The following is an 11,569-nucleotide window of genomic DNA, read 5'->3' as shown; positions in this document are numbered from 1 at the left end:
TCTGATAACAGCTGAGAAGAAGCTGTTCTTGAATCTGTTCATACGTGCACTCAGACATTTATCTTCTGCCCAATCAATGCAGGTGGAAGAGTGTATAACCAGGGTGGATTATACAAACTTACCTTGTGGACTTGTGGCCTGCACTTTGGGACCGGAGCTGAGCGGGAGTGAATAGAGAGCAGTCTGGGAAGGCAAGAAATTATAAAACCTACCTTGTGGATTTGGGGCCTGCATTTTGGCCCCGGAGCTGAGCTGGAGAGAACAGAGAGCAGAGAAACTGATAAGTGATGTCACAGGAGGGCTGTGATTTGATTGGCTAATAAGGGGTCTGCTAAATTTGAATCTATGGTAAATGGAATCTTGTTTACTTCTTGGTTACAACTTATTTATTGGTTACAACTTGCATAAGCAGAGATACTAAAACAGTTAAAAATTTAAAAATATTCAAATCTAATCAAATGAATTAAGGATGGAGGGTCAGGTGATGTGTCTGCATGATGTGGGAGCTGGTGGACCCCATTGTGGTTCCCAGTGACCATATCTGTAGTAAATGCTGGTTGCTGGAAGGACTCTGGTTCAGAGTCAATCAGCTGGAGTCTGAGCTTCAAACATTGCGACACATCAGGGAGGGGGAGTGTTACCTGGATGCTGTGTTTCAGGAGACAGTCATACCCCCTTAGACTAACTAACTTGAATTCAGCCAGTGGTTAGGGGCAGGAGGATGTGGCTGTGAGTGAGGCAGGTAGAGGGATCCAGGAGGTAGAATTGCAGGACCCTCAGCCCCTGTCCTTGTCCAACAGGTTCAAGAGATTTGACCCTGTGCAGTTGGGAATGGGGCCTGCAGAGCGGATGAGCTGACTGACCACAGCATCGTGGTGCAGGGATCCATTAAAGTGGATGGAGAGAAGAGAAATGTTGTTGGAATTGGGAATAGTATAGTTAGGGGCATAGACACTGTTCTCTGTGACCAGGATGGAGAGTTCTGAAGATTGTATTGCCTGCCTGGTGCTCAGGTTCAGGACATCTCATCTGGGCTGCAGAGGAACTTGGAGTGGCAGGTAAATTTCCAGTAATCATGGTCCACATTGGTACCAATGACATAGATAAAAATAGGGCAGAGGTTCTGCTAAGGGAATATGAACAGTGAGGAGCTAAATTAGAAAGCAGAATCAAAAAGGTAATAATCTCCGGATTGCTACCTGAGCCACGAGCTAATTGGCACAGGGTCAATAACATTAAGCAGATAAATGCATGGCTCAAAGATTGGTATGGGAGAAATGGGTTTGAATTCACAGTACTATGGCACCAGTACTGGGAAAGAAGGGACGTGTTCTGATGGGACAGTCTTCATCTGAACCGCGCTCGGACCTGAATCCTGGTGAATTGCATAACTCGGGCTATAGCCAGGGCTTTGAACTAAATGGTGTGGGGGGCTCAGTTACATAGAACATAGAATATAGAACAGTACAGCACAGAGCAGGCCCTTCAGCCAACGATGTTGTGCCGCTATTGATCCTCATGTATGCACCCTCAGATTTCTGTGACTATATGCATGTCCAGCAGTCTATAGGGGAAATTAGAAAGCCTGAATTAAAGGAGGAGGTAAGAGTACAGAACTCAGGAGAGATTGTTAGTATCTCTAGCACTGACACAAATAGGACAAAGTGTTTGGAAAGGGTTAGCAATCAAACTTCAAATACACTGGACAAATGAATGACAATGAGAAAAGGGATGGTTAATGCAGGACTGAAAGCGTTATATCTGAATGCACACAATATAAGGAATAAGGTAAATGTGCATGTAGTGCAGATCGAATTTGGCAAGTTTGATGTGGTGGGCATCATGGAGACGTGCCTGCAAGCGGATCGGGATTGGGAGCTGAATATTCAAGGCTGTACATCCTATCGAAAAGATAGGTGGGCAGGGGGGGTGGGGTTGCCTTATTCATAAGAAATGAGATTAAATCAATAGTAAGAAAGGAAGTAGGGCCAGATGGTGTAGGATCTGTGTGGGCAGAACTGAGGAACCGCAAGGGGAAGAAAAACATAGTTGGAGTTATGTATAGGGCTCCAAACAGTTGTCTGAAGGTGGGGCACAAAATACACCAGGAGATAGAAAAGATGTGTAGGAAAGGCAAAATTACAGTGATCATGGGGGATTTTAATAGATAGGTCGACTGGGAAAATAAGGTTGGTAGTGGATTGCAAGAAAAGGAATTTGTGGAATGTCTACAGGGATGGTTTAAATTAATTCAGCAGGGGGATGGGAACCACAATTGTAGTTCCAGTGGAGAGGAGGCTGAGAATAGTGAGGTCATAAGTGAGGTTTCAAGGTCACAAGAGTGTACCGGCAGGCAGGAAGGTGGTTTGAAGTGTGTCTACTTCAATGCCAGGAGCACCCAGAATAAAATGGGTGAACTTGCAGCATGGATTGGTACCTGGGACTTCGGAGAAATGGATAGAGCAAGGACAGGAATGGATGTTGCAGATTCCTGGATTGAGATGTTTCATTAAGGACAGGGAAGGTGGTACAAAAGGGAGAGGTGTAGTGTGATAGGTCAAGGACAGTATTACAGTGGCAGAAAGGACATTTGATGAGGACTCGTCTACTGAAGTAGTGTGGGCTGAGGTGAGAAACAGGAAAGGAGAGATCACCCTGTTGGGAGTTTTCTATAGGCTTCTGAATAGTTCCAGTTTAGAGGAAAGGATAGCAAAGATGATTCTCAATAGGAGTGAGAGTGACAGGGTAGTTGTTATGGGGGACTTTAACTTTCCAAAAATTGACTTGGAATACTATAGTTCAAGTATTTTTGATGGGTCAGTTTTTGTCCAACGTATGAGAAAGGGTTTCCTGGCGCAGTATGTAGACAGCTGAAAATGTGTTGCTGGAAAAGCGCAGCAGGTCAGGCAGCATCCAGGGAACAGGAGAATCGACGTTTTGGGCATAAGCCCTTCTTCAGGAAGGGCTCATGCCCGAAACATCGATTCTCCTGTTCCCTGGATGCTGCCTGACCTGCTGCGCTTTTCCAGCAACACATTTTCAGCTCTGATCTCCAGCATCTGCAGATCTCACTTTCTCCTCACAGTATGTAGACAGGCCAACAAGGGGCGAAGCCACATTGGATTTGGTACTGGGTAATGAACCCGGCCAAGTGTTAGATTTGGAGGTGGGTGAGCACTTTGGTAATAGTGACCATAATTTGGTTATGTTTACTTTAGGGATGGAAAGGGATACGTATACACTGCAGGGCAAGAGTTATAGCTGGGGAAAGGCAATTACGATACAATTAGACAAGTTTTAGGATGCATAGGATGGGGAAGGAAACTGCAGGGGATGGGCACAATTGAAATGTGGAGCTTATTCAAGGAACAGCTACTGCGTGTCCTTAATAAGTATATATCTATCAGGGAGGGTGGAAGTTGTCGAGAAGGGAGTTATGGTTTACTAAAGAAGTTGAAGCTCTTGTCAAGAGGAAGAAGGCTTATGTTAGGATGAGACGTGAAGGCTTAATTAGGGTGCTTGAGAGTTAAAAGTTAGCCAGCAAAGTCCTAAAGAGAGAGCTAAGAAGAGCCAGGAGGGGACATGGGAAGTAATTGGCAGGAAGGATCAAGGAGAACCTAAAGCTTTTTATATGTATATCAGGAATAAAAGAATGACTAGAGTAAGTTTAGGGCCTGTCAAGGACAGTAATGAGAAGTTGTGAGTGGAGTCCAAGGGGATAGGAGAGGCGCTAAATGAATATTTTTCATCAGTATTTACACTGGAAAAAGACAATGTTGTCAAGGAGAATACTGAGATACTGGCTATTCGATTAGATGGGATTAAGGTTCATAAGGAGGAGAGCAATTCTGGAGAGTGTTACAATAGATAATTCCCCTGGGCTGGATGGGATTTATCCTAGGATTCTCTGGGAAGCCAGGGAGGAGATTGTAGAGCCTTTGACTTTAGTCTTTATGTCATCGTTGTCTACAGGAATAGGGCCAGAAGACTGGAAGACAGCAAATGTTGTTCCCTAGTTAAAGAAGGGGAGTAGGGACAACTTTGGTAATTATGGACCAGTGAGCCTCGCTTCGGTTGTGGGAAAGTGTTAGAAAGGACTATACGATAGAGGATTTATAATCAACTGGAAAGGAATAAGATGATTAGGGGTAGTCAACATAGTTTTGTGAAAGATAGGTTGTGCCTCACAAATCTTATTGAGTTCTTTGAGAAGGTGACCAAACAGGTGGATTAGGGTAAAGTGGTTGATGTGGTGTATGTGGATTTCAGTAAAGCATTTGATAAGGTTCAGAAAATGCAAAGTTATGGGATTGAGGGTGAATTAGCAGTTTGGATCAGAAATTGGCTAGCTGAAAGAAGACAGAGGGTGGTGGTTGATGGGAAATGTTCATCCTGGATTTCAATTACTCATGGTGTTCCACATAGGTCTGTTTTTGGGGCCACTGCTGTTTGTCAGTTTTATAAATGGCCTTGATGAGGACTTAGAAGGATGAGTTAGTAATTTTATGGATGACACTAAGATTGGTGGAATTGTGGACAGTGCCGAAGGATGTTATAGGTTACAGAGGGACATAGATAAGCTGTGGAGCTGGGCTGAGAGGTGGCAAATGGAGTTTAATGTGAATAAGTGTGAGGCTATTCACTTTGGAGAGAGCAACAGGAATATAGAGTACTGGGCTAATGGTAAGATCCTTGGCAGTGTAGATGAACAGAGATATCTCGGTATCCATGTACATATATCCCGCAAACTTGACACCAGGGTTGTTAGGAAAGCATATGGTGTGTTAACTTTTATTGGTCGAGGGATTGAGTATGGGAACCATGAGGTCAAGTTGCAGCTGTACAAAACTCTGATGCGGCTGCACTTGGAGTATTGCGTATAGTTCTGGTAGCTGCATTATAGGAAGGATGTGAGCAGAGGACATTTACCAGGATGTTGCCTGGTATGGTGGGAAGGTCTTATGAGGAAAGGCTGAGCGACTTGAGGCTGTTTTCTTTAGAAAAAAGAAGATTGAGAGGTGACTTAATGAGACATATAAGTGGATTAGATAGGGTGGACAGTGAGAGCCTCTTTCCTTGGATGGTGATCGCTAGCAAGAGGGGACATAACTTTAAATGGAGGTGTGATAGATTTTGGACAGAGGTCAGAGGTAGTTCCTTTACTCAGAGTAGTAAGGGCATGGAATGCCCTGCCTGCAACTGAAGTAGAATCGCCAACTTTAAGGTCATTTAAATGGTCATTAAATAAACATATGGACGATAATGGAATAGTGTCGGTTAGTGAGTTTTGAGAAGATTTGTAGTGGAATAATGTAGGTTAGATAGGCTTCAGATTGGTTTCACAGGTCGGCGCAACATCGAGGGCCAAAGTGCCTGTACTGCGCTATAATGCACTATGTTCTATGTCTACAACATGGCTTTCTGGAGCAGCTTGTGGTGGAACCTACTATGGAACAAACATTACTGGATTTAGTGTTGAGGAGAAAGTGAGGTCTGCAGATGCTGGAGATCAGAGCTGAAAATGTGTTGCTGGAGAAGTGCAGCAGGTCAGGCAGCATCCAGGGAACAGGAGAATCGATGTTTCGGGCATAAGCCCTTCTTCAGGGATTCCTGAAGAAGGGCTTATGCCCGAAACGTCGATTCTCCTGTTCCCTGGATGCTGCCTGGATTTAGTGTTGTGCAATGAGGCAGATTTGAAAAGGGAGCTTAAGGTGAAGGACGCCTGAGGAACCAGCAATCTTAATATGATTGAATTTACTCTGCAATTTGAGAGGGAGAAGATAGAATCAAAGGTAACGGTATTACAGCTGAATAAAAGCAATACAGAGGCATAAGGGAAGAGCTGGGCAGAATTGACTGAGAGAGGAACCTAGCAGGAAAGACAGTGGAAAAGCAATGGTAGGAGTTTCTGGGAGTGATTCAGAAGACACAGCAGATATTCATCCCAAGGAAAAACAATACAGGGAGGATGAGGCAACTATGGCTCACTACGGAAGTCAGGGATAGCATAAAAACAAAAGGAAAAGCATATAATGTGGCAAAGGGCAGAGGTAAACCAGAGGATTAGAAAGCTTACAAAGACCAACAGAGAGCAGACAAAAAAACAAATAAGGAGGGAACAGATTAAATATGAGGGTAAACTAGCCAGTAATCTAAAAGAAGACTGTAAGAGTTTCTTTCGATATATAAAGGGCAAAAGAGAGGCAAAAGTGGACATTGGGCTGCTGGAAAATGGCGCTGGAGAGATAGTAGTGGGAAACAAGAAAATGGCTGAGGAACTGAGTAATTACTTTGTGTCAGCCTTCACGGTGGAAAGCACATGTAATATCCCAAGAATTCAAGAGAATGAAAGGGCAGAGCTAAGCATGGTGGCCATCACCAAGGAGAAGGTGCTAGAAAATTGAATGACCTGAAGGTGGATAAATCACCTGGGCCAGATAGACTACACCCCAGAGTTCTAAGGGAGACAGCTGAAGAGATTATGGAAGCATTAGTCATGATTTTTCAGGAATTGCTAGAATCAGGGAGGGTCCAAGGGGATGGAAAATTGCTAATATGAAACCCATGTTTAAAAACAGAGTAGACAAAAGATGGAAAATTACAAACCTATTAGCCTAACCTTGATCATAGCTATAATCCTGGAATCCATTGTGAAGGATGAAATTTCTGAATACTTGGAGGTGTATAGTAAAATCGGGCAAAGTCAGCATCGTTTCATCAAGGGGAAGTCATAACCAACAAATCTGTTAGAATTCTTTGAGGAAGTAATGAGCAGGTTAGACCAAGAAGAGCCAATGGATGTTACCTACCTGGACTTCAAGAAGGCCTTTGATAAGATGCCACACAGGAGGCTACTGAGTGAGATAAGGGCCTATGATGTCAGAAGTGAGGTGCTAACATGGATAGAATGCTGGCTGATTGTCAGGAAGCAGAGAGTGGGATATAAAAGTCCTTCTCAAGATGGCAGCCGGAGACAAGTGGTATTCCACAAGGGTCAGTGTTGGGACCACTACTTCTCACTTTATACACTAATGATTGAAATGAAGAAAGTGAAGGTATCCTGGCTAAGTCTGCAGATGATACAAAGGTAGCTGGAGGGACAGGTAGCAGAGGAGGTGGGGAGGCTGCAGAAGGATTTGAACAGGTTAGGAGAGTGGGCAAAGAAGTGGCAGATGGAGTACAATGAGGGGAAGTGTGAGGTCATGCACTTTGGAAGAAAGAATAGAGGCATGGACCATTTTCTCAATGGGAGAAAATTCAGAAGTCTGAAGTGCAAAGAGACTTGGGAGTTCAAGTCCAGGATTCTCTCATGGTAAACTTACATGTTGAGTCAGTAGTTAGGAAAGCAAATACAATAATTGCATTTATTTTGAGAGGACTTGAATATAAAAGCAGGGATATACTTCTGAGACGCTATAAAGCTCTGGTCAGATCATATTTGGAGTATTGTGTGCAGATTTCAGCCCCATATCTCAGGAAGGATGTACTGGCACTGGAACGTGTTCAGGGAAGATTCACGAGAATGGTCCCAGGAATGAGAAGCTTAATATGTGAGGAATTTTTGGGACTCTGGGTTTATACTTGATGGAGTTTAGAAGGATAAGGGGAGATCTAATTGAAGCTTACAGAATACTGAATGGCCTGGACAGCGTGGATGTTGGGAAGATGTTTCCATTGTGAGGAGAGACTAGGACCTGAGGGCACAGCCTAGAGTAGATTAGATTAGATTAGATTACTTACAGTGTGGAAACAGGCCCTTCGGCCCAACAAGTCCACACCGACCCGCCGAAGCGCAACCCACCCATTCCCCTACATTTACCCCTTTCCTAACACTACGGGCAATTTAGCATGGCCAATTCACCTGACCTGCACATCTTTGGACTGTGGGAGGAAACCGGAGCACCCGGAGGAAACCCACGCAGACACGGGGAGAATGTGCAAACTCCACACAGTCAGTCGCCTGAGGCGGGAATTGAACCCGGGTCTCTGGCGCTGTGAGGCAGCAGTGCTAACCGCTGTGCCACCGTGCCGCCTACAAGACCCTTCAGAGCGGAGATAAGGAGAAGCGTCTTCAACCAGAAAGTGGTGAATCTATGGAATTCATTGCCACAGAAGGCTGTGGAGGCCAGGTGATTGAGTATCTTTAAGACGGAGATAGATAGGTTCTTGAGTATCAAAGGTTACAGAGAGAAAGTGGGAGAATAGGGTTGAGAAACCTATCAGCCATGACTTGGGGAGCAGACTCAATGGGCTGAATAGCCTAATTTCTGCTCCTATGTCTTATGGTCTTCTGGAACGGGTCTTTGATTCTGTTAATTGCTTTCCTGAGGCAGCAGGAAGTATAGATGGAGTTAATGAATGGGAAGGCTGGTTTGTGTGATGGACTGGGCTGTGTTCACGACTCTGTCATTTTTTTGCGGTCTTGGGAAGAGAGGTTGCCAAGTGGACGCTGTGATGCATCCAGACAGAATGCATTTTCTGAAGCATCTACAAAAATTGGTAACAGTCCTTGTGGACATGCTAAATTTCCTTAGCTTCCTGAAGAAGTAGTATTGGATATGAAATGCTCAGTGTTTCATTCTCCACAGAGTTAAAAAATCACTCAAAACCAGGTCATAGTCCAATACATTTCTTTGAAAGCACTAGCTTTCGGAGTGCTGCTTCTTCATCACAACCACCTGATGAAGGAGCAGTGCTCCGAAAGCTAGTGCTTCCAAATAAACCTGTTGAACAATAACTTGGTGTTGTGTGATTTTTAGCTTTGTACACTTCAGACCAACACCAGCACCTCCAAATCATTTCTCCACAGATGCAGCCAGATGTGCAGAGTTTCTCTAACATTCTCTATTTATATTATTGAAATTAAGGATTCCCAGATTAAAAAAGAACACCTCTAAAGTTGCCAGAAATTGTAATAAGTCTGATGATTTGGAGGATTTTAGAAAAAGACAAAGGGGGAGCAAGAAACTGATAAAGAAATAAAAATAGAAATGAATATAAGCCCACAAAAATACATAAATATGGACTGTAAAAAAACTTTATGGGTATATAGACAAAGCATTTTGCTTAGAAAAATCTGAGTCCATTATTGACAGAGCCAAGAAAATGTATGATGTGGAATAGAGAAGTGGCAGAGAAGCTCAGTAAATATTTTGTGTCTGTATTCACTGAGGAAGATCCAAGATATTTTCCAACATTAGAGATTCAAGGAATTACAAAGAATGAGGAATTGAAAGATGTGAAAATTTGTAAGCGGTTGTGTTGGAGAAATTAATCAGAGTGAAAGCTGACAAGTGCTCAGAACCTGATATTCCATATCCCAGAATGATGCAAGGGGTAACTATGGAGGTAGTGGGTGCATCGATCATTTTCCAAAGTTCCATAGATTCTGGAATGGTTCCTATTGATTTGAAAGTAGCAATCCATTCTTTAAGAAGGATGAGAGAGTGAAAGTAAGGAATTACAGGCCTATTAGTCTTTTATCAAGAATGAAGAAAATGTTAGAATCTTTTACAAATGATGTGATAAAGTAACACTAGGATAATAATGATTTTATTGCCCATAGTCAGCATAGATTTGTGAATGGGAAATAGTGTTTGACAAGCATGTCGGAAGTTTTTGAGAATATTACTAACAGAATTAATACAGACGAGTTGATGAACATATGATACATTGATGTTTACAAGACTTTTGTTAAGGGAAGTGTGGTTACCACAATTAAAGCATGTGGAATAGGAGATAATGTACTGGAATAGACTAAAGATTGTCTAGCAAACAGCAAACAGTGAATAGCAATACATGGGTCACTTTTGCATGAGTAAATTGTGATAAGTGGTGATGGGGAAGGATCAATATCTGGGTCTCAGCTGTCTATAATATACATCAGTTATTTGGGTGTGAAGATCAAATGTAATATTTCCAAGCTTGCAAATGTCACAAAGCTAGATGGCAATATGCATTAACTGTGTGGAAAAAGAACCCTTTCATCTGTTAGAGAGGAGTGAGTGAGCAGACATTCAGTGTCATCAAGAGGTGTGGGTGAGGTGAGAACATTCACAGAGAAGCAGACAGACTGACAGCGGACCTGAGTCAGACTTGGAACATGAGCAAGGATAAGATTTTTCTAGAATAAGGAACAAGTGCAGAAAGGCAGTGGTGGTACGGGTTGCGTTAGTGAAGACTATAGACAGACACCTGTGTGGCTATGGATATAATCCCAGGATAGGATGTTTCCTCAAGCATGTCAGGACATCATGTAATAGTTGCAGGACATTCTGAAGGAGGAGGGTGAACAGCCAGAGGTTTTGATCATGTTGGGACCAACTACATAGAAAGAAAGAGAAATTAAGCCCTACAAGCAGAATTTAGAGAGATTATTAGCAAATCAAAATGTGGGGCTTCAAACATAGTAATTTCTGGATTCTTCCTGGTGCCACACAGTATGGAATATTGGAATAGAAGTTTAGAGAGATGAATGTGTGGCTGGAGAAATGGTGCAAGAGGGAGGGTTTTAAATTCCTGAGGCATTGGAACCATTTCTGGGGGAAATGGAAACTGTACATGTTGGATAGGTTCCATGTAAATGGGAACAGGACCAAGATCCTCACAGGGAAGGTTCAGTCGTGCTGTTGTAGACTGCCTCCAACCTCATAGTCCCACAACCCCGCACCATCCGTTTCTACCTCCTGCCCAAAATCCACAAACCTGACTGCCCCGGCCGACCCATTGTCTCAGCCTGCTCCTGCCCCACCAAACTCATCTCTGCATACCTCGACACGGTCCTGTCCCCCTTAGTCCAAGAACTCCCCACCTACGTTCGGGATACCACCCACGCCCTCCACCTCCTCCATGATTTCCCTGGTCCCCAACACCTTATCTTCACCATGGACATCCAGTCCCTGTGCACCTCCATCCCCCATCACGAAGGACTCAAAGCCCTTGCTTCTTCCTTTCCCGCCGTACCAACCAGTACCCTTCCACTGACACCCTCCTTCGACTGACTAAACTGGTCCTCACCCTGAACAACTTCTCTTTCCAATCCTCCCACTTCCTCCAAACCAAAGGAGTAGCCAGGGGCACCTGCATGGGTCCCAGCTTTGCCTGCCTCTTTGTAGGATATGTGGAACAGTCCATCGTCCGCAGCTACACTGGCACCACCCCCCACCTTTTCCTCCGCTACATCAATGACTATATCGGCGCTGCCTCGTGCTCCCACGAGGAGGTTGAAACCGACTCCCACAGCTACTTAGACTACACCTCCTCCCACACTGCCCCCTGTAAAAACGCCATCCCATATTCCCAATTCCTTTGTCTCCGCCGCATCTGCTCCCAAGAGGACCAGTTCCAAATCCATACAACTCAGATGGCCTCCTTCATCAAGGACCGCAATTTCCCCCAGACGTGGTCGACGATGTCCTCCACCGCATCTCTTCCACTTCCTGCTACTCCGCCCTTGAGCCCCGCCTCTCCAACCGCCACCAGGACAGAACCCCACTGGTCCTCACCTACCACCCCACCAACCTCCATGTACAGCATATCATCCGCCGTCATTTCCGCCACCTCCAAACGG

This window comes from Chiloscyllium plagiosum, chromosome 3 (genome assembly GCF_004010195.1).
Source record: "Chiloscyllium plagiosum isolate BGI_BamShark_2017 chromosome 3, ASM401019v2, whole genome shotgun sequence".
Classification (NCBI taxonomy): Eukaryota; Metazoa; Chordata; class Chondrichthyes; order Orectolobiformes; family Hemiscylliidae; genus Chiloscyllium; species Chiloscyllium plagiosum.
This window is presented reverse-complemented; position numbering follows the sequence as displayed.